We start from the raw sequence: 22,731 nt of genomic DNA, 5'->3' as shown, positions 1-22,731 counted from the left end.
GGCATAAGAATGGCAGAGGACCCAAACTCAGTGTCCTCCACCCTGAAAACATCTTGAACTCATCGGTGCCAGCTTGAGGATCTGCTGGCATCCACCTGGTCTGAACTCTGAACTTTGATTGAAACCCAGAACTCTGTTTTTCCCACAAAAAGGACATCTTTCCAGGAACTAAGTATTTTTCTCCCTTCTTTTATTTTTTATACTGGCTATTACTGTTTTAATAATTGTTGATTTTAATAATTGTCTGTATATATTAATTATTTATATTGTGTGAATAAACGACTTTCTCCAAGTCATTCACTGTCCGCTACCCTGCTTATCAGCACACACAGAACTGATCCCGGGTCTCTGAAGATACGCTACTGTTTGTTTGTTGTTGGCTAGACAGAATACTGTGTGTTTAACCGTTTTATTCGCAGGACTAGTCAGTCAGTTAGTGGGCTCCACGGTCCCATGGTAACCGCGGTGGTGACAGTTTACTCTGAACCAGTGGGTGAAGTTGTAATCACCCGTGTCTCACAGGCTCCCTTCTGAGTTGTCTGCGGCTAATTCTTAACGGTTCCTGCGCATTGACTGCGACCAGAGTTCGCACGATCTGTGCGCTGGCACCGTTTAGAAGGCTAAGTGCGGTCAGCCACTAGGGCTCCTGTGACAGTGTTAGGCAGCGGTTGGGACCTGTGTTGTGCTGAAAGTATCTAAGATAGTGCTAGCGCTATCAAGAAACGAACTAATTCGTTGGTGTAGCTGGAAGGCAATATATTTTTTATATATACAGAGAGACTGTGTAGCCAGTACCCCTCCCCAAAAGTTTTATTTTATTTGGCATGGAAATGTCCGGGAATTACCAGAACATGTGCCTGTCGGACCTGCAAAATCTTTGCCAAGCGAGAGGCATTGACGTCGGCCGCAGGAAACAACAGGACCTGATAGCAGACTTGTCCAGATGGGATACCCAGCAACTGCGGGAGCCGGGAGTGTCCGCTGAGGTGGATACCAGCCCATCTGACAATCGAGGGGAACCAGAGGCTGAAGATCCTAGGCGTACAGAGGTTGAGCATCCTGCGGGCCCTGTTGCAACAGTTACGCCAGAGACTGTCAGTATGGACCCCAATCCCAGAGTTTCTGAAAGTACTCGCCTGGAACCGGCCAGTACTGGACTGTCCATGGGTGCTGACCCGGTAATGCAGCAGGCATTACAAAAGCTGATGGAGACTGACCTGGAAAAGTACATGCAGTACATGGAAGCCCGCGAGGAGCGGGAACGCCAATCTGCAGAACGCAAGGCTGCTGCTGCTGCTGCAGAACGCCACGCGGAGAGGGATGCCACAGAGGCGCGGGAGAGATGACAGCATGAGCTCAACATGGCAAAGGTTCAACAGGCCAGCCGGAGTTCACCGCCCAGCCTCCCTGCTGAAGGAGCTGCAGCACCCGTAAGTGCAAAATTTAAATTTGCTAATATTGAAAAAGACACCGACATTGACTTGTTTTTGCGGTCTTTTGAAAAAGCATGCCGTCAGTATCGTCTGTCCCAAGACCAGTGGGCCAGACATCTGACACCTTTGCTGCGCTACAAAGCGCTTGATGCTTTCGCAGAATTGCCTGCGGAAAAGGATAATGATTATGATGCTATATAAGACGCTATCATTACTAAGTACCAGCTGACGCCAGAAGCCTATCGCAAAAAGTTCAGGGCCTGGCAGAAAAAGTCTATTGATTCGTACCGAGATGTGGTCAGCAGCTTGCTCACCACACTCCGCCAGTGGACTCTAGGCCTTACCAAAGGGTCTTATGATGTCCTGGAGGACTTGATAGTCCTGGAACAATTTCTGAACATTTGCCCTGCTGATGTACGACAATTTGTGTTGGAGCGCAAGCCTGCGTCAGCCACTGTCGCTGCAGACCTTGCTGAGACTTTTGCAACTACCCGGGTGGCTGATACCCGCAGAACTGTCCCATCCAGCTGGAGAGGAGGTCAGCCCAATACCTCGGCAGACTCTCCTGCCCCTGTGAGCCGTCAGCCACAGAGGCCATCCAGCACAGCTGCTGCACCCAGGCCTGCAGCCCCTGGAGAGGTCACCTGTCACTACTGCCGCCAGCCCGGACACATGAAATTCGACTGTCCGGAGCGGAGACAGACACCACCAGCACCTGGATCATCTGCATCACCTGTACCTCACCCACAGCAGAGGCAACCCGCCAGCGAACCACAGCCTGGATCATCAGATTTTGTCCTGTTTGCCCGCGGAAAGGAAATCCGCGACCGAACCGACCAGCAGCAACTTGTTAGAGTGAACGGCAAAGTTGTCACCGGATTTCGAGACACCGGAGCTGACATCACGTTAGTTCACTCACACCTTGTGCCAAAGGAGAGCATCAGCTCCAGCCGATCCCTTGCCCTTACTGGAGTAGAGGGCACCCTTTTTCACATAGCCCACGCGAGAGTGAAGCTGGATTGGGGAGGAGGGGTCCACGAAAGGGTTGTTGGGGTTATGAAGGATCTCCCAGTCCCTGTGTTGCTGGGGACTGATTTGGGCAAGCTTGTGTCCTACTATGAACCTGCCACGACCGCCTTGTCGCTCACGGAAGGAGACGGACTCTCCACCCACCACCAGGTACTTTATACACTTAGGGGAGCACCAGGGGGAGGTGGGTTGAATGTGCCCAGTTCAAGGGTACCAGGTTCAATAGTGCCTGCTTCAAAGGCACCTGAGTTTGATGTACAGACTGTCTGTTGTGATGATGCTGTAACTGTACCTGAGTTTACTGTACAACCTGTCTGTAATGAAAAAATGTCTATACCTGTCAATGTCATTACTGCCTGCAATGATGATTTGAGTAATGTCCGTCTGTGCCATTTTGACAGTGTACCTGTGCTAGCAGTACCGCGCAGCTGCACTGCTCAGAACCCGAGCTCAGAACAGGTGGAGGGGGTTCCGGCCTCCTCCCCCTCCTCTGACCGCAGGGATGAGACCTTTCAGCCGCTGCCCTCATGTGACATGAGCCAGTTGGCTGAAACTGACAGCGCCGTATTCTCAGCCGCACTACAAAGTGACCCAAGCCTGGAGGTGCTCAGGCAGCAAGCCGCTGAGCCCCTCGCAGACGGGGCCGCTTTCAAGGTGTACTGGGAAGGTGGGAGACTGTACAGTGAGTCTGTACAGCCCCCTACAGGTAGATCCCACGCAAATACCAAATGGCTTGTGGTCCAGAGTGCGTTCAGGGGACATGTGCTGAAATCCGCACATGGTAATCCTCTGACAGGGCACTCAGGGGTCCGCAAGACACTTGCCGGTATTCGGAAACAGTTTTATTGGCCCCGGATGAACAGGGATGTAGCAAACTACTGCAGAGCATGTGCCGTCTGTCAGGAGCTGGGAAGGTCCAGGGATTCCCGTGGGGTTCCCTTAGGTCCAAAGCCACTTAGCAGGGGAACCCTGCGTGGGCTGGCTGTTGACCTAACCAACCCACTGCCCGTTGTCAGCAGTCCCGGCAGACACCACGTCCGACTGCAGTGGCGCAAACGCCCTGTCCAGAACGGTCCATGTCGGGTCAACCCTGAGGGTAGCAGACCGCGACCGGTCCAGGGGAACCGAGCCACAGGCTCCAATAGGTTTTCCCGCCGCACCGGCAACCCGAGACCCGTCAGCCAGGTTGGCCGACACGCAGCGGGCAGCCGACCCCAGAACGCCAACGGGGAACTAGATCAGATCTCGCAGGTTAGCGGCAACGACACACATCTTGCTGATGAATGTCTATCTGCCTTCTCCCCAGGGGGGGGCTGTCACGGACGGTTGCGGGGCCGCAGGCGCGTCCTGTAACCGCCCGTGAAGAAAAAGCGATCGCACTCGATTCCCTGCATCGATTGCGCTTCAGATCGATAGAATCTGGGTTGATTGTGTAGGAGGTCTGCAGTCTTTTCTCAGCAGAGGGAGAGCACCAGCCCAAATGCTGGATGGCTCTTTTGATATGCTAATGAGCCTGAGCCTAATCTGCCCCGGAGAGTCCCTGGCTTCAAGCTGTGCTGATGGCCCATCCATCAGGTATAAGGTGACAAGCACCATGGCAAAAGCAATCTAGTTGGGGGGAAAACCAGACCCGCTGGCTCCCTCCCAGCAGGGGAGGTGACACCTAGCTGGCTGCCCCAAACTTCAAAGAGCCTTTGCCTGGGAATAACCTGAGTCTCATAGCATATCCATAACTTCCCAGATCTGTCATATTTCTGGGGTTTCTGAGATGGCAGCTTTGCCAAACGTGGGGGAAGTGTAGCATGAGCCCCGGTGCTGGTTCTGAGGAAGTTTCAGAACATTCTGAGGTAAGGACTTCCAGTTAGGCAGTTTGAAAGTGCCCTGATGATACCACAGGGGTCCCACCCCTCATGTCTGGTATCAGGGCGCTGGGTAAATCGAGACAGACCTGAAAATGTTAATAAATCTGCCCTGACCTGTACGGTTCTGTGAGATAGAGCCCATATATGGGTAGATATGATTTCTAGTCCCCAGGACAAGGGGAGGGCTCATCTCATCTTCTAAGGGGGTGTGTGGCTCCCCGCCCTCACTCCCTCCTACTGAATCAGGGGCATAAGAATGGCAAAGGACCCAAACTCAGTGTCCTCCACCCTGAAAACATCTTGAACTCATCGGTGCCAGCTTGAGGATCTGCTGGCATCCACCTGGTCTGAACTCTGAACTTTGATTGAAACCCAGAACTCTGTTTTTCCCACAAAAAGGACATCTTTCCAGGAACTAAGTATTTTTCTCCCTTCTTTTATTTTTTATACTGGCTATTACTGTTTTAATAATTGTTGAATTTAATAATTGTCTGTATATATTAATTATTTATATTGTGTGAATAAACGACTTTCTCCAAGTCATTCACTGTCCGCTACCCTGCTTATCAGCACACACAGAACTGATCCCGGGTCTCTGAAGATACGCTACTGTTTGTTTGTTGTTGGCTAGACAGAATACCATGTGTTTAACCGTTTTATTCGCAGGACTAGTCAGTCAGTTCGTGGGCTCCACGGTCCCATGGTAACCGCGGTGGTGGCAGTTTACTCTGAACCAGTGGGTGAAGTTGTAATCACCCGTGTCTCACAGGCTCCCTTCTGAGTTGTCTGCAGCTAATTCTTAACGGTTCCTGCGCATTGACTGCGACCAGAGTTCGCACGATCTGTGCGCTGGCACCGTTTAGAAGGCTAAGTACGGTCAGCCACTAGGGCTCCTGTGACAATGTACAATAAAAAAAATACATAAATAGTTACCTTAGGGACTGAATTTTTTAAATATTTATGTCAGGAGGGTACAACACTGTTACTTTATAAACTATGGGCTTGTAATTAGGAATGGACGCAAAACTGAAAAAAATGCACCTTTATTTCCAAATAAAATATTGGCGCCAAACATTGTGATAGGGACAATTTTATAACAGTTTTATAACCAGGACAAAAGGGCAAATACATTTCATGGGTTTTAATTACAGTAGCATGCATTAATTAAAAACTATAATGGCTGAAAACTGAAAAATAATTAATTTTTTCCCAGATTGTTCCTATTTTCCCATTAAAACACATTTAGAATAAAATAATTCTTGGCATGATGTCCCACCTAAAGAAAGCCTAATTAGTGGTGGAAAAAACAAGATATAGATCGTTTAAATGTGATAAGTAATGATAAAGTTATAGACGAATGAATGGAAGGAGTGCTGAAAGGTGAAAATTGCTCTGGTGGTCAGGGGGTAAACCCCCTCAGTGGTGAAGTGGTTAAATAATTTTACTCAGTTCAGGTTCCAGAATCTTTGCTTTTCTTTCCTCACTTTATTTGCAATTTTCTTACTTTCTTGGGTTAGATATCGAAAGTAATGTGAATTTTAAGCAAGGAACAGCCATGAATTTTGATCGTAAATAGTGAGCATAATCACTACAAGGGCTTTAAATTACTTCTGTGCCGAAAATCCTCTCATCCTTTCACTGAGAACATGGTAGGACACTTAAAGGCACACTTAAAGGGGTACTATGGCAAAAAAAAATGTATAATTTTATACATGTGCAAACATAAACAAATAAGAAGTACGTTTTTTCCAGAGTAAAATGTGCAATAAATTACCTTTCTCCTATGTTGCTGTCACTTACAGTAGGTAGTAGAAATCTGACAGAAGCGACAGGTTTTGGACTAGTCCATCTCTTCATGGGGGGATTCTCAGGGATTTATTTCTTTTCAAAAGCTCTTAGGGAATGGCAGTTGCTCTGTCCAACTGTCATAAAACTGTGTTGCGAGCAGGTAAGCTGGCCAGCATCATTGTTTAAATCCTTTTTAGGGAATATCTTTATAAAGAATAAAAGCCTTGCTGAGAATCTCCTATGAAGAGATGGACTAGTCCAAAACCTGTCGCTTCTGTCAGATTTCTACTACCTACTGTAAGTGAGTAGGCATGCTCGGAATTGCAATTTCCCGTTCCGCGGTAATTCCGCATTCCGTCGATCCAAGATTCTGTTTCCGTTTAATTCCGGCGGTATTCCGGAGCTGTTCCGCGGAATTCCGAATTCCGTCTAAAAAATTTTAAAATATCTCTCTCTCTCTCTCTCATAATGGTACATTAAAGGCCAGCTTTAGCATGTAGTGTGGTTGGTGGTCTAGAGGGTAAGACAGATACCTACTACACACTGAGACCTGGGTTCAAATCCTGGCAAAGGTATATAAGCTGTTTTGAAAAACTGGGAGGAGGAGGAGGAGGAGTTTTTTGGGTTTATTCCGGAAAATTCCAGGGAAATAATAAAAATTTCCGCGGAATTCCGTTTGACAGGTTTAGTAATTCCGTTCCGACAATCGGAATTGACCTAATTCCGTCCGGAATCACGGAATTAACAATTCCGCGGAATTTACTGAGCATCCCTATAAGTGACAGCATAGGAGAAAAGTAATTTATAGCTCATTTTACTCTGGAAAAAAACGTACTTCGTATTTGTCTATGTTTGCACATATTTAAAAATTTTCGCCATAGTGCCCCTTTAAAGGGGAACTGAAGTAAGAGGTATACAGCGGCTGCCATATTTATTTCCTTTTAATCAATACCAGTTGCCTGGCAGCCCTGCTGATCCTTTGTCTCTAATACTAGCGGCAGCCATAGCCCCTGAACAAACATGCAAAAGATCAGGTGGTTCAGACTTTAAAGTCAGATCTGACAAGACTAGCTGCATGCTTGTTTCTGGTGTTGTTCAGATACTACTGCAGAGGAATAGACCAACAGAGCTGCCAGGAAATTGGTATTGATTAAAAGGAAATAAATATGGCAGCCTCCGTATAGCTCATACTTCAGTTCCCCTTTGAGGCAAAAAAATAAAGTTTTACTCACCTGGGGCTTCTACCAGCCCCCTGCAGCTGACAGTAACTGGTATATTTCAGTTCTGACAAAATATTGACAGAACTGGAAGAGATCACTAGAAGAAGAAAATGGTGAGCTTCTGAGAGGAACTGACAGTGAAGTTAGTATGTAATATTCATTTGTAGCTACATCATGTGTTTATTTTACTCACTTCAGGTTCCCTTTAAAGAGGAACTGTAGTGAGAATAATATAATGAATAAAATGCCCTATTTTTTAACAATCTTCATTTGATTATATTGTTAGTGTTTGCCCATTGTACATTTTTCCACTCCCTGATTTACATTCTGAAATGTATCACTGGCATTGACATCTTTAGTTTAGCTAGGTGATTTGTGCAGAATGTTTGTTACTGAGAGTTCTAGGCACAGAAGGAGATATGTTTGCTTGGAAAAAGTGTTTCTTTCCCACATTGCAACGAGCTTCACAGACAGCAAACTGCCAGGACCTTGGTGATGACATCACACTATGGGAGGGGTTTCACCACAATATCAGTCATACAGACCCCCTGATGATCTATTTGAGAAAAGATTAAGATTCCTAGTAGGAAAAGGGATGTTGGCTACTGATTGGGATGAAGTTCAATCCTTGGATAAAGTTCCTCTTTAAGTCATGCATATGAGATGGTTGAAAAATAGTGGGAAAGTACCCTGCAGTCTTGCCTTCACTGCTATATTTTCAGGTTTGACTTCCAGAGTGAATGTTATCTTCATGGTATTTATTTGGTCTGTTTGTGTGGGTTTTATCCCATATCCGAAAAAACATACTGGTTGATTAATTGGTCCCTCCCACCCAAAATAGACCCTACACTGTGGAACAGTGATTCTGGAGGGCACATTAGATTGTTAAATCTTGCCATAGAAAGTTGGCAAAATGCAGTAGTGTACATTACTTATGGTGCTACAGAAATTTTCATCGCTCTTAAACCCCTTCCGTGCCAGCAGTCTATGGCCCGTTAAAGTGAACCAGAGATGAAAATAAACTGAGATAAACAATTAAATCTGTCTTTCTACTTTTAATTTTATTAAATTTTTATTTAATTTTATTAAGGTTTTATTTTTATTTTGTGTATAAACTTTTACAAAGCAGATTTAATGTTTCATAGTCTCTGCTCAATTGCAGTGTCTCAAGAGTCCCAGGGTGAAAATACACAAACTATTGACCTTTTTATATTTTCCTCTCACAGTAAAAAGCCCAGGTATCTGCTTAGGAAAGGGTTTTATAGCTGTAATTTATCAGTGAGCCCACTGAGTCTTGACTGGAGAAAAACTGCTAGTTCCATAGCTAATTATAAACTCTTTTAGGCAGGGAAAAAAGAAAAAGAACATAGTACAATTGTCTGTATGCTTGCCGCTATATATATATATATATATATATATATATATATATATATATATATATATATATATATATATGTCTATCTCACCATGTCACATTCCATCTCTGGTACACGTTGACTGCTGGTTTAAAAAAACAAAACATTGCTTACTGATATCACATCGCACTGACCCGCCGCTGGTGCTGTTCTCCCAACACTGTAGCTCCCGAACTCTGCCGTTGCTATGACAGAAGAGCTCTCTGAGACGATTAGTAGCGATTTCATTGGCTTCTGACCCTTTAATCATATTGGCTACCAGTGATCACGGGGTCAGGAGCCAATGAAATCGGCTGCTGATCGACTCAGGGAGGCCTGCCGCCGTACTGAAAGCAGAGCAAGGGGGATGCAGCGGCGAAGAAATGATGATATACACTGAAACTATTTCTGCTTCCCTTTTGATGTCTCACACATAAGCTTGTCAATGAGTCATCCAGTTCTGTATGGATTTGAACCAGTTCTGAACTATCCTTAACCTATTTTGGTTCCTGGATGTAGAAAGTACGTCCAGGAACCATGCGCGCTACCGCGCGCTCCCGTGGCCGATCGCGCGCGTGCTCCCGGCCCGCGGTTCATTAGCCAGGCAATCAGTGGATCGGGCTACGGTGCCCGATCACTAATTCCTCTCCCCCGCTGAAAAAGCGTCAGCTTCTCTCGGAAGCTGTGCTTTTTTTGGCCGTTGCCTCCCCCTGCGTCACTCTAAGCATGTGTTACGCTTAGAGTGACGTCATGTAAACAAACTCATGGCCGCCATCTTGTGGCCAAAAAGTAAAACTACAACTAAAAGTAAAAAAAATTTAAAAACAACACACAATTACATTATAAAACTATAGTTTACATCCCACCCTCCCAAAAATACCCAAATAAGATGTTTAATATAAAAAAAAAAAAAACATTACAATAATAAAAAAAAAACATGTAAATATTTACCTAAGGGTCTAAACTTTTTAAATATCAATGTAAAGATGAAATATTTCTATATTTTTTTTATTTTAAACTTGTAAATAGTGATAGATGCAAAACGGATAAATAGCAACTTTATTTCCAAATAAAATATTATCGCCATACATTGTGATAGGGACATAATTTTAACGGTGTAATAACCGGGACATATGGGCAAATACAATACGTGAGTTTTAATTATGGAGGCATGTATTATTTTAAAACTATAATGGCTGAGAAATAATGTTTTTTTCCGTTTTTTTCTTATTCTTCCTGTTAAAATGCATTTACAGTAAAGTGGCTCTTAGCAAAATGTACCCCCCAAAGAAAGCCTAATTGGTGGCCGAAAAAACAAGATATAGATCAGTTCATTGTGATAAGTAGTGATAAAGTTATAGGCTAATGAATGGGAGGTGAACATTTCTCAAGTGAAAACGACGAATGGGTTAAATAAGAAAGGTAGGTTTGAAAAGCTTGCAAGAAAACAATCTACAGATATTCATTAAAGGATCAGCGAGGGTCACTCTGTAGTCACTTCCTGTCTGAGTCAGGACTGGGTCAGCCACTTACATAGCTGATATTTAACTCTTTCAGGCAGAGAAAGAAAAAAAAGGAACACAGCATAGTTATGTGTGTGCTAGACACTGTACATACACATGTCTATCTCATTATGTCACATGTCACTTTGGGTATCCTTTAATCATTTCTGACGCCCGGACGTGAAGCTCACGTCCGGGCGACTGCTGTCCGTGCTGTCCCCCGGTAGCCCTGGGATCGGTGATCAGGAACATGGTTCCCGATCACCGATCTGTGTCCCCAGCAGAAAAACCGAAGCACTCTTCCAAGAGGCTTCAGTGTTTCTGCACGTAAAATTTTCCTTGTGCTTCCAGTTAGCGAGAAGCACAGGGAGAAAAAAAAAAACTCAAGGTGGCCATCTTGTGGCAAAGTAGTAAAACTACATCTACATATTTTTTACATTAAAATTAACACATATAATAACATTAAAAATTAACTGTTTATTTCCCACACCAAAATATTACCCAAATAAATTTTTTAATGGAAAAAAAAATTGCAATTAAAAAAAAAAGACATAAATAGTTACCTAAGCATCTGAACTTTTTGAATATGCATTTGAAGGGTGTATATTACAAACATTTTCTAAATTATAAGCTTGTAAATAGTGATGGACGCAAAACGGAAAAAAATGCACCTCTATTTCCAAATAAAATATTGGCGCCATACATTGTGATAGGGACAAAATTTTAATGGTGTCATAACCGAGACAAACGGGCAAATAAAATACATAGGTTTTAATTATGGTAGCGTGGATTATTTTAAAGCTATAATGTCCGAAAACTGAGAAATAATGAATTTTTTCAATTATTTTCTTATTAATCCTGTTAAAATGCATTTATAAAAAAATAATTCTTAGCAAAATGTACCACCCAAAGAAAGCCTAATTAGTGTAATAAAAAACAAGATCTAGATCAATAAATTGTGATAAGTAGTAATAAAGTTATTAGCGAATGAAAATGAATGGGAGGTGAAAATTGCTCTGATGCATAAGGTGAAAAATCCCCGTGGGCTGAAATGGTTAAAGGTATTACCAGAAGCACCTTTTGTTATTTTGACAAAAGCATTCTTTTGAAGTTAATAAACTCTGCCTGTCTACTGCGTATCTACATCAAAATTGCCTTGAAAAGACTTCCATTTGGGCCAAATAATAAAACAGTTTAAACACCAGACTCATAAAATATTTCCTCTCTACATCCCTCATGCACATTATCAAAGTATACCTGCTATTCTTAAAATGACACCTAAAGCAAATACTGTTGGAAATGGGTGCACAGGCAGCATGTTTTAAAATGGATGGATTAGATAAATGGATTATATAAGCCAATGCTCAGCTTTCACTGACAGGTCACTTTATCCACAGGTAAGAACCAAGGTATGATCTATAATAATAATTTCCAAGCCAACCGCTGTGTGTCTGTGTGTGCTTCTGGCCCGCACACACTTTGACAGGGACATTTTTTTTAAACCATTGGCACTTGTACAGATTTGTAGCTACACTCACCAAATTTGGACCAAATATTCTTGATGTCAACTCAAGATGTGATAGGGTGAGATTCCTAATAGTGGGCGCAGCCAAAATGAATTTTGCCTTGCTCTCTCCAGGATATCTTCCTATCTCTCTGGAAGGTCTTTCACATTCTCTTACTTAGATCAGATCTCATCACCATGCTTTATCCATCTACATGCATGGTCTTGGTAAATTAGTCAATTCATTTGGGTTTCAATACCCCTTGTATGCAGATGATGCACAACTGTACCTCTTGGCCACAGACCTTAACTCCCTCCTCACAAATGTTCCTGACTGTTTGTCTTCTATATTCTGTTTGGTGACCTCTTACTTCTTAAAACTAAATATACGGTAAGTAAAACGTAACTAACCATCTTTCCATTGTCTCTGTCCACTTCTCTGACTGATATAACAATACATGTTAATAACATCCCTATAACTTCATTTCCCAAATCACAGTACTTAGAGGTTAGAGGTAGTATTTGATTCCTCTCACTCTTTTATTCCTCACATTCACTACCTAATCAGCTCCTGTCATCTCCAACGATCTTTTCTCGCTCAGAACACAACTAAAATGTTCATATATACTCTTATTATTTCTTGTCTGGACTATTGTAACATACTACTTTGTGGACTACCAACTAACACTGGCACCGCTCTAATCTGTACAGAACTCGGCTGCTCGTCTCATTCATTTTTCTTCCCGCTCTTCCTCTGCTGTTCATCTTTGCCAAGCTCTTCATTGGCTACCAATTAATCAGAGGATACAATTCAAACTCTTAAGTCTAACTTAAGCCTCATACATATGCTCAACAAAAGTCTTTTAAATGCACAATTCTCAAACAACTTTTGTTGTTGAAACAAACAAAAAAAGTTGTTTGTTATTGTCCAAACAACTGATAAGACATAGCTCAAGTCAAATCAACAGTTGGATGAACCTTTAACCTCCTGAGCGGTCTGGACGAGCTCAGCTCGTCCATCACCGCCGGAGGCTGCCGCTCAGGCCCTGCTGGGCCGATTTTTATCAAAGTGCAGCACACGCAGCCGGCACTTTGCCAGCCGCGTGTGCTGCCTGATCGCCGCCGCTCTGCGGCGATTCGCCGCGAGCAGCGGCGAAAGAGGGCCCCCCTAGCCGCCTGAGCCCTGCGCAGCCGGAACAAAAAGTTCCGGCCAGCGCTAAGGGCTGGATCGGAGGCGGCTGACGTCAGGACGTCGGCTGACGTCGATGACGTCACTCCGCTCGTCGCTATGGCGACGATATAAGCAAAACAAGGAAGGCCGCTCATTGCGGCCTTCCTTGTTTATTCTGGGCGCCGGAGGCGATCGGAAGATCGCCTCCGGAGCGCCCTCTAGTGGGCTTTCATGCAGCCAACTTTCAGTTGGCTGCATGAAATAGTTTTTTTTTTATTTAAAAAAAACCCTCCCGCAGCCACCCTGGCGATTTAATCAGAACGCCAGGGTGGTTAAGCTCTCCACAATCTCTCTCCTGTATATATTTCCTCACTAGTTTTCAGATGCTAACCTAATCGCAATCTCAGATCTGCAGACGACCTTCTATTGTCCTCCTCTAAAATCAGCTCCTCTGGAATCCTTTGTCACTCCCCAACGATACCCGAAGTGGCATGTGACATGATGAGATAGACATGTGTACATACAGTGGCTAGCACACAAATAACTATGCTGTGTTCCTTTTTTTCTTTCTCTGCCTGAAAGATCAGGTATGTAAGTGGCTGACCCAGTCCTGACTCAGACAGGAAGTGACTACAGTGTGACCCTAACTGATAAGAAATTCCTCTTTTTTTTATCTCTTTCTTGCTCTCAGAAGCCATTTGCTAGGAAAGTGCTTGAGGGTCAGAGCCCACTGATGCAGTTGTGTCCGCTTTTCTGTTACACATCAATGTTACAGATGCTGAAAAGCGGACAGAAGCGGACACAACTGCGTTAGTGGGCCCAGGCCCTTATAGTTGTCACTTCAGGTATCCTTTAAACATGCCTTCAAAACTCACTTTTTCCATCAAGCATACACGCTACCTTAGGCCAGTTCATATTTTGACCTCTGGCCAAGTTCTACTTCCTACCAGACAACCTAAAACACACTGCCTCTAGGTATGAATATTGTATACTACTCCTTGTATACTACCCCATCTCTTGTTCTCCCCCCATTCCTTTAGATTGTAAGCTTGCAAGGGCAGGGCTCTCTCACCCTTTAGTGTTTTGGATTTTGTTACACATTTATTCATATTAATTCTGTCACCGTTATTACTGATTGTATACTGTGTACTAATTCTGTATTTTGTACATCGGTGCATATCACTGTCTGTATTATTTTGTACCCCATGTTTGTTTCTTACTTTATACAGCACCATGGAATATGTTGGCACTTTTGTAAAATAAATCAATAATAATAATATTTTCTATACGTGTCTACTCTATACGGTTCTATTCCTATAGTCTTCAACACCTGGTAGTGTAGCTTTTTTAAGCTATCTCACCTTCCGTGCCTCTAGGTAAGCCCCCCAAAGACTCCTCTTTTTCATTGGAAAATGTAAAACTCCTACAGCTCTAAAGCTAAACTCACCAAATTTGGTTCACATAATGATGGGTTAAGCCTGAAAAATATGGTCGTATGTTGGTGATTTAAAAAAGTGGGTTGAGCCACAAATTGCCAATCAGATTTTACCAGTTGACTTCAATGTGAACATTTAAAAAGCTGTAATTCCCACAGTATTAAGAGTCTCTAAACTTGGCACAGTTGGTCACTGGGGTTAAAATATTGGAAACGTGGATGGAGCCTACAACAGCCAATCAATTTTCACCTATGGTTTTAAAGGAGAATAATGCAATAGATGCCATCTTTACACTGTTAATAGCAGGGTCCTCAAACCCCAAAACCATAGTCGGTCACTGGTTAACAGGGATTGCAATTCAGGAAAAGTGGGTGGAGCCTACAGAAGCCAATACAATTTCAGCCATTCATTTTAAATGGCAAGATGTCTCTGCTACCCTAACTACAGTATATTAACGATGTTGCAAGTGGATCTTGAAATCCATACGTGAATAAAAGTTACTTCCATGAAATGAGCTCAATGCGCATGCTAGCACACGCCTGGGCTCATTAACCCCCTCCCCATAACTTCATTAATCAAAGATCCCCTCCTGGGGTCCATTCCCCCCCCCCCCGCCTTATTCCCTGCAATTAACCCCCCCCCCACTTCCCCCATGCCTGGTAATGTACAGAGTGCACTGGGCACCGGGGGGGGGGGGGGGCATTAACCACTTCGCATCCAGACCTTGTTTTCCCCTTATTGACCAGAGCAGTTTTGACGCTTTAGCGGTGTCCCTTTTTAATCAGCCATAACTTTATCCCTACTCACGACACCTAAATGATCTAGGTATCGTTTTTTTCAGGACAAGCTAGACTTTCATTGGCGGGTATTTTGTCCCGATAATTTTTTTTTCTGCGCATTTTAGCGGGAAAAAATAGGGGAAAACGTTAAAATTGCATTATTTCTCAGGTTTTCTTCAATTCTAGTAAAAAATACAAAGTGCTACAGTAGGTAAAAGACATGCCATCAGTATTAAGTCCCCCAAGGATAGATAGCCAGATGTGTGCCCAGTATCAGACCCCCCCAGTATAGCCAGATGTGCCCCCAATATCAGCCCCCCAGTATAGCCAGATATGCCCCTGCATTTGCGACCCCCCCACATATATTTATACAGCTGCGTATCACAAATAAGCACCCCTCATTATAGCCAGATGTGTCCCCAGGATCAGTGTTCCCCATTATAGCCAGATGTGTCCCCAGGATTAGCGCCCCCACCCCATTATTGCATATGTGCCCCCTAGCATTAAGTTATATCCCTCAGGACCATCAGATGTGCCCCCCATTATAAAATCCCCCACCCCATTACCCTGATGGGCCCCAATAATAATTTCAAACCCCCCCCTTCAGATTTTAAACCCCCACCCTCTGTTATGGGCAGCCTGATGTGCCCCCCCACCCCTATCACGATGCCCCCCCCCCCCAGATCGTAAAAAAACCGCTCCTGCAAGATGAATATCTCACCTTACCTGCTTCCTGCGATCATCCTGCAGCTCCAGCCTCCATTCTCCGCTCTTCACTCAGCCCTGTGACGCTGAATATCCGGGTCCCGGCTTGATGACGTCATCAAGCTGGGACCCGGATATTCAGCGTCACAGGGCTGAGTGCACCGCGGAGAATGGAGGCTGGAGCTGCAGGATGATCGCAGGAACCAGTTCAGGTAAGATATTCATCTTGCAGGGGTGTTTTTTTTACGATCTGGCCACGGAGGGGGAAAGATGAATGATCACGCTGTTTGCTACAGCGGTGATCATTCATCCGCGGGGGGGGGGGGGGGTCACTAATTGGCTAAAAGGGAACATGTTCCCTTTTGCCAATTAGTAAGGCAGCTGACAGTGCCGGGGGGTGTGCTCTGAAGCGCACCTGTCCCTGCACAACAGCGCTGCAAGCAGGTCAGTATATCTACGTGGCTGTGGCTTGGAGGGTGCCACAGCGGACGTAGATATACTGTAGTGGAGGGGAAAGTGGTTAAACATTAGGGGGACAGAGTTGGGACGGCGGATGCAGCATTACAAGGCTGATTCCTGATCAATTTCAGCATGAAGTTGATCGGGAATCAGGCTGCGGTGTATGATCAGCCAACAGATTTCTCTGTAATCAGATTCGATTAGAGAGAGATTTGTCTCTTGGTCGAATCTTCCCATCATTGCCAGATGCAGGGGCGTAACTAGAAATCACTGGGCCACTGGTGTTATGTAGCAACAGGCTAGCACAGCTACTTTCTCAAGTTAAAATCAGCACAGAGAAGACAAATAGACAATTTTATTAGAAGTGGATGCATGCTATTCTGGCAGATGAATGACAATGCATCTGCTATCTGAAAAAAAAAAATCATAGTTGTTGGGTTTGTCAGTTGCAGTAAAGCAACATGTTAATATGGACACATGTGAACAGGCCTTTCAATATGCCTCCATCTGCTCTGGGAACTGGTCCACATCCCAAAATATTTCAGAAAGTGAGATTACACCTAATTTGACAAAATGAGATGAGCAAAATAAAAGATGAGCAAAATAAAATGGCTTCCTCTTGCCTATCGCCAGTCATAAGCAATGTCTAATATCTAGAACTGTTTACATCCCAGTCGCAGCAAACCTCATACACGGATAGTTTATCTGACTTACAGTGATGCATCATTGCCTGGTAAAGAATCTGTGCATGACAGTGAAGCCTTGCTGAGACATCACCAGATGATGTATATCATTCTTTAACTAAGTCACGGTACAGTAAGTTTGGGGACAGTGATTGAGACTTTACACTGAACACCAGACCTGTGATTGATCTCCTGCTCTAACTTTTCTCTTTTCTGCTCTAAGACCTCTTCAATCAATAATCATGCGGATAATATCTTTTTAAGCTATCACTTTGACCCAGGATTCACACTTGTCACACAGTGGGTAACAGAACAGCGGTGATTCTGCCATATGCTGCTGTGCAGAATAGCTGCAGACTTAAAAAAAAAAAAAAAACATCCTTTTGTGTAAAAGTAGATACACATAGTTTATCACTGCCACTCCCCTCCAGGCACTCTATATAGCAAGAATTTTAGCATACCTTTACTGCAAATTTGCATTTGCTTCTCTTCTGTAAATACTTCACTCTCTTCACTGAAATTCTTTGCTAATTGGTAATCACTATCTGATCAGTTTATCAGTTCCTTAGTTGTAATAAAAAAAAGTTGTAAAAAAAAAAAAAAGTTTTAACCCCTGTATTGGTTTAGCCATTCCTCATGTTAGAGGTTACAGAGGTTGGGACTGCACCAGGGGCCCCTAGACCATAGGGGATATCCAGGGACCTGCCTAAAGCAGCATTCAAGCAGCCAGTCAGAGGCTGCATGTTCACTGTACAGACACCCGGGGCTGGATTTGTAATCTTTACCGCCCAAGGCCACTGTCACCAGCCGCCCCCGTTCAGTATAGGTAGCAATGTTGCCCACAAATGAATGGCTATCTCTGCAGTGCTGGAGATCTCACGAGCCTGGATTTGAGAATAGGGAGAAGATGGCTGGAGGTGGAGAGCACGCTGGGAGGAAGCGGATATCCAGAGAGAGGGGAGGCTGTAAGTAGCACTCACTGTAAATTACTACCCACTACAGCTGGGCAACCACTACTCTACTTGGCACCTACTACTTGTCTGTAACCCACTACAACTTGTTAAACAAGTATCTATCACTACTTGTCACCTACTGCTATCAATTCTTGCCTACCACTAAGATTAGCTGAGCACTATTTTTGTTTGGCACTAAAATCTAACTATATCTATCTGCCACTAAAAACTTCCAACCACTACCTGCTTGTCATTACAGTCACTATTGCTACCAATCACTGTCTACTCACCACAATATTTTGATTATTTCCATGCCTCCCAACTGTCCCAAGTTTGCCGGGACAGTTTCGGACCGAAAGATATGGCCCCCCGTCCTGCAGCTTCCCCCCCCCCACCACACGCACACGCACGCACGCACGCACGCACGCACACACACACGCACACACACACACACACACACACACACACGCGCACACACACACACACACACACACACACACACACTTCCCCACAATGTCCCAATGCAGGGCAGCAGTGGAAGGATCATGGTGGCGAGCTGCCATATGCACTGACACACATAGCCAGCAGCCATTTTCCTAGAGACCATGCTAGATGACAGCAGAGGGAATTGCTGTATGGATTGTAACTAGCAGGAGGACAGTTAAGAGCTGTCTGCCTCTGGTGGCAAGTGGTGTTTGAGGGCTGCCAGCAAGATGGTAGAGTCCAGGGACAGGAAATAACTAGAGTAGACATGTCCTGAGTGTAGATAGTCGATGTGTATCGACTGAAGTGTGAATTGTGCACACCACCTATGCAAGGAGTGACAGTAAGGAAGGGAGCAGGCTTATATAGGAACTTAGTGCGGTTTTACTGTATTTCTTTGTTATGCTTGTATTCAGATTCCTCTTTGACTGATCTGACATAAGACTTCAAGAGAGATGGGCAAAGAGATGCTCTGGCAGTGACAGAGGCACACTTTTGGTGCAATTTGGCTGGCAAAACCTCAAACCTAAGAGGTCATTTATCAGGTTTACCCAAAGGAACCACAAAAGAAGTTTGCCTATCACTAGAATACATGGCTTATATATGATATTACTTTTGCTAATGACAGTAGTTCACACCACCACTGTCTTATGCTGGACATACACTGAGCGTTTTATGCGCTGGATTGAGCCAGCGGCTCGATGCCGGCGCATCCCCGCTCATCCGCGTGTGCGCACGGATCGATTACTGCTCGTCCCCACGGGCACTTCCTTATCACCGAATCATTTTTGCCCATTGTCCGTCCGCAGGGATCGGGCGGGCGGGGATCAAGAGGGTTCATTGGACCTGTCGGAAATTATCAATTGAGCCATCAGCGGCTCGATTGATAAGGAAATACACTGCCGTGTATGCCCAGCATTAGTCCCACTCTGAACATAGATTTGTCAGATTTAGGGATTACAGTCATGTACCTGCTGCAGTTTGAGCAGGATCACCAATAACTGTGGCCCACAAACACACACATCCAGATCACTTGTCACCACGACTTGTATTGAACCTTTTACTCCAAGCAAGATCTGTGGCAGTTCTGCCGGACTACTGCAGACTTGGTCAGGTTTACAAATGCCTAATATTTCTGTGGTAGTGCCCAGAGGCTGATTCAGTGCTGTAAATACTCAGAGGTCACACTTGTCTTTCAGTTTTCTTTGTGCGTTTTTCTGCACATGTTTGCTGCACATCATGTGCATTTATATGAAGAAAAATGTGGCGTTTTTTTCACAGCAGTTAATGTAATTGATACAGAAATGTTAGGATGTCAGTTTTTTTTTCTGCACGTAAAAAAAGGCATTCAAGTGTGAACTAGCCTATTGATTAACATAAGTTCTCAGTTGAAGCCTCATAGATTTTGTGCCATTTATTAAAAAGGAAAAATAGTGAGATTAAAATTAAAGAGGAATGTAACAAAAAAAAAAATAAACACAATAGATCACCGTAAAATAAAAGGAGATACGTTAAAAGTTAAACTTAAAAAGAAACTTTAACTTGGGAATCAGGATTGAACTTCATCCCAATCAGTAGCTGATACTTCCTCTTGCGCAAGAAATCTTTACCCTTTCTCAAATAGATCATCAGGGACATCTGAATAGCTAATATTGTGGTGTGTATCATATCGTATCACATTGTCACATTGTTAGTGGGTGTGTTGAGTGTGTTTATAGATAATGGTTGTTGGTGCTGTCTGTTTTTTTCTAGTCAACCAGTGGTAAATATAATGACCTGCAAGCTATCCGAATGAGTACCAGGGAAATATTTGCAATGCACAATTTGTCCTAAACTGGACTAGCCCTATGTGTACACAAATATTAGATAAAAGACTGGTATCTTTATTATAAGAAATACATAGAGGAATACAGATTGTCTATGTGTGGACAGCTCTATTTAATAAAAACTGTCTGCTCAGCGGACAGAGGTAGTGAAACACGGGTCCCCCAGCAACACTCTAAATGCCCCAAGTCAGAGCTGCCGATGCCATAAAACAATGACACAATAAATTACCTTCTGTGGCATACATGTTCCCCTCCTGGTTCCTGAATTGCATGAAAAGCCACCCTCCACTAGGCAGCGCCCTGTCAAGCGTACATCACAAACACTGCACACTCGTGTCTAGACTGATAGTGCGCAGGGAACTAGGCGGTGGCAGCGGGTGATGTCACAACCGGGAACGTCACCAGCAGCTGCTGGAGAGATGCACAAAGAACACACTTCTCTTGCATAGATTGGAAACGGCTGACGTAAGTGACGGGACCCGGTTCCCGAAGCTGCAGGCAGAGGAGGATGGCGGCGTGGGAGAGATCCGAGGATGGGGCCCGGAAGCCCCATGTATGTATAAATCTTTTTACTGTTTTCACCTCTGAGTCCCTTTAAGAGGGTAATGTGATTTTTGGGCAATTCTGCTGCCCTTAGAGCTCTTTTGAGCCTACGCACTGTTTAGGTTGTAGACGTGTTAGGTTGCAGAGTGTTGCTGGGAAACACTCTGTCCATTGTACAGTTGGTGCGGTGCATTATATATATTGTAAATAACACTGCACTGTTATGTCACCTTATGAATCTGATAAAGTCTTTCGGGGTGAAACTGATTGAGGGAATTTTGTGCCAGCACTGTATATATGATATGAGCTCCCAAGTTTCTCTGTCAATTGAGTTACCCCCACTCCACGGATCTCCGCACCGCCGATTCCCTGCTCGCTCCCCGCGAGGGGACAATGGCAGGGAATCGAGCGGAATATAAGCGGCGCCGGCGGGGACGAGCGGGCACGAGCGGGGAATCGAATGCTAATCGAGCCGCCGGATCGCTGCAATCTCTCATAGTGTAGACGGGGCTTTAGAGCAGGGAAAATCGCACAGATATTTGCAGCCCTGTTTTCATGAATACCTCACCTGTATACAGGGGCGGCGCCAGGGGGGTGCTTGGGGGTGCTCGAGCACCCCCTAGAATTGTCCAAGCACCCCCAAAGCACCCCCTGGAGTGAACTGACTTCAGGCGTCTAAAAGACGCCAAGTCAGTTCACACAGCGGCAGCACGGAGCAGCAGGCAGGGCTACGGTAAGATGGCCGCCCGGAGCCCTGTTCTGCAGACTTCGAGTCTGCAGTGCATGGCTTCGGGCGGCCATTTTCCCGTAGCCCTGCTCTCTGCATGCAGGCAGGAAGTCTCGTCGTGACGTCGGGAAGGAAGAGGATCGTGGGCGGGCGCTGCGCGCCACAATGAGGTCGGGACTCGGGACAGGAGGTCGGGAAAGAAGGTCGGGAAAGAAGGTCTTCTGGCTGTAGGTGAGTAAATGGGTTTTTCTTTTCTTTTTCAGGTGATGCTGATTGTGCATATTGGGGTCATATCTGCTACGGATTGTGCATATTGGGGTCATATCTGCTACAGATTGTGCATATTGGGGTCATATCTGCTACGGATTGTGCATATTGGGGTCATATCTGCTACGGATTGTGCATATTGGGGTCATATCTGCTACGGATTGTGCATATTGGGGTCATATCTGCTACGGATTGTGCATATTGGGGTCATATCTGCTACGGATTGTGCATATTGGGGTCATATCTGCTACGGATTGTGCATATTGGGGTCATATCTGCTACGGATTGTGCATATTGGGGTCATTTCTGCTACGGATTGTGCATATTGGGGTCATATCTGCTTCGGATTGTGCAAATTGGAGTCATTTCTGCTACCGATTGTGCATATTGGGGTCATTTCTGCTACCGATTGTGCATATTGGGGTCATTTCTGCTACCGATTGTGCATATTGGGGTCATTTCTGCTACCGATTGTGCATATTGGGGTCATTTCTGCTACCGATTGTGCATATTGGGGTCATATCTGCTACCGATTGTGCATATTGGGGTCATTTCTGCTACCGATTGTGCATATTGGGGTCATATCTGCTACCGATTGTGCATATTGGGGTCATATATGCTACCGATTGTGCATATTGGGGTCATATCTGCTACCGATTGTGCATATTGGGGTCATATCTGCTACCGATTGTGCATATTGGGGTCATATCTGCTACCGATTGTGCATATTGGGGTCATTTCTGCTACCGATTGTGCATATTGGGGCCATACCTGCTACCGATTGTGCATATTGGGGCCATACCTGCTACCGATTGTGCATATTGGGGCCATACCTGCTACCGATTGTGCATATTGGGGCCATACCTGCTACCGATTGTGCATATTGGGGCCATACCTGCTACCGATTGTGCATATTGGGGTCATTGGACGTGTTTTTTGTTAAAATCTGCTCACATTACGTGTATTT

This window comes from Hyperolius riggenbachi, chromosome 10 (genome assembly GCF_040937935.1).
Source record: "Hyperolius riggenbachi isolate aHypRig1 chromosome 10, aHypRig1.pri, whole genome shotgun sequence".
Classification (NCBI taxonomy): domain Eukaryota; kingdom Metazoa; phylum Chordata; class Amphibia; order Anura; family Hyperoliidae; genus Hyperolius; species Hyperolius riggenbachi.
The sequence above is the reverse complement of the archived record's forward strand: the minus strand, read 5'-3'. Positions refer to the sequence as shown.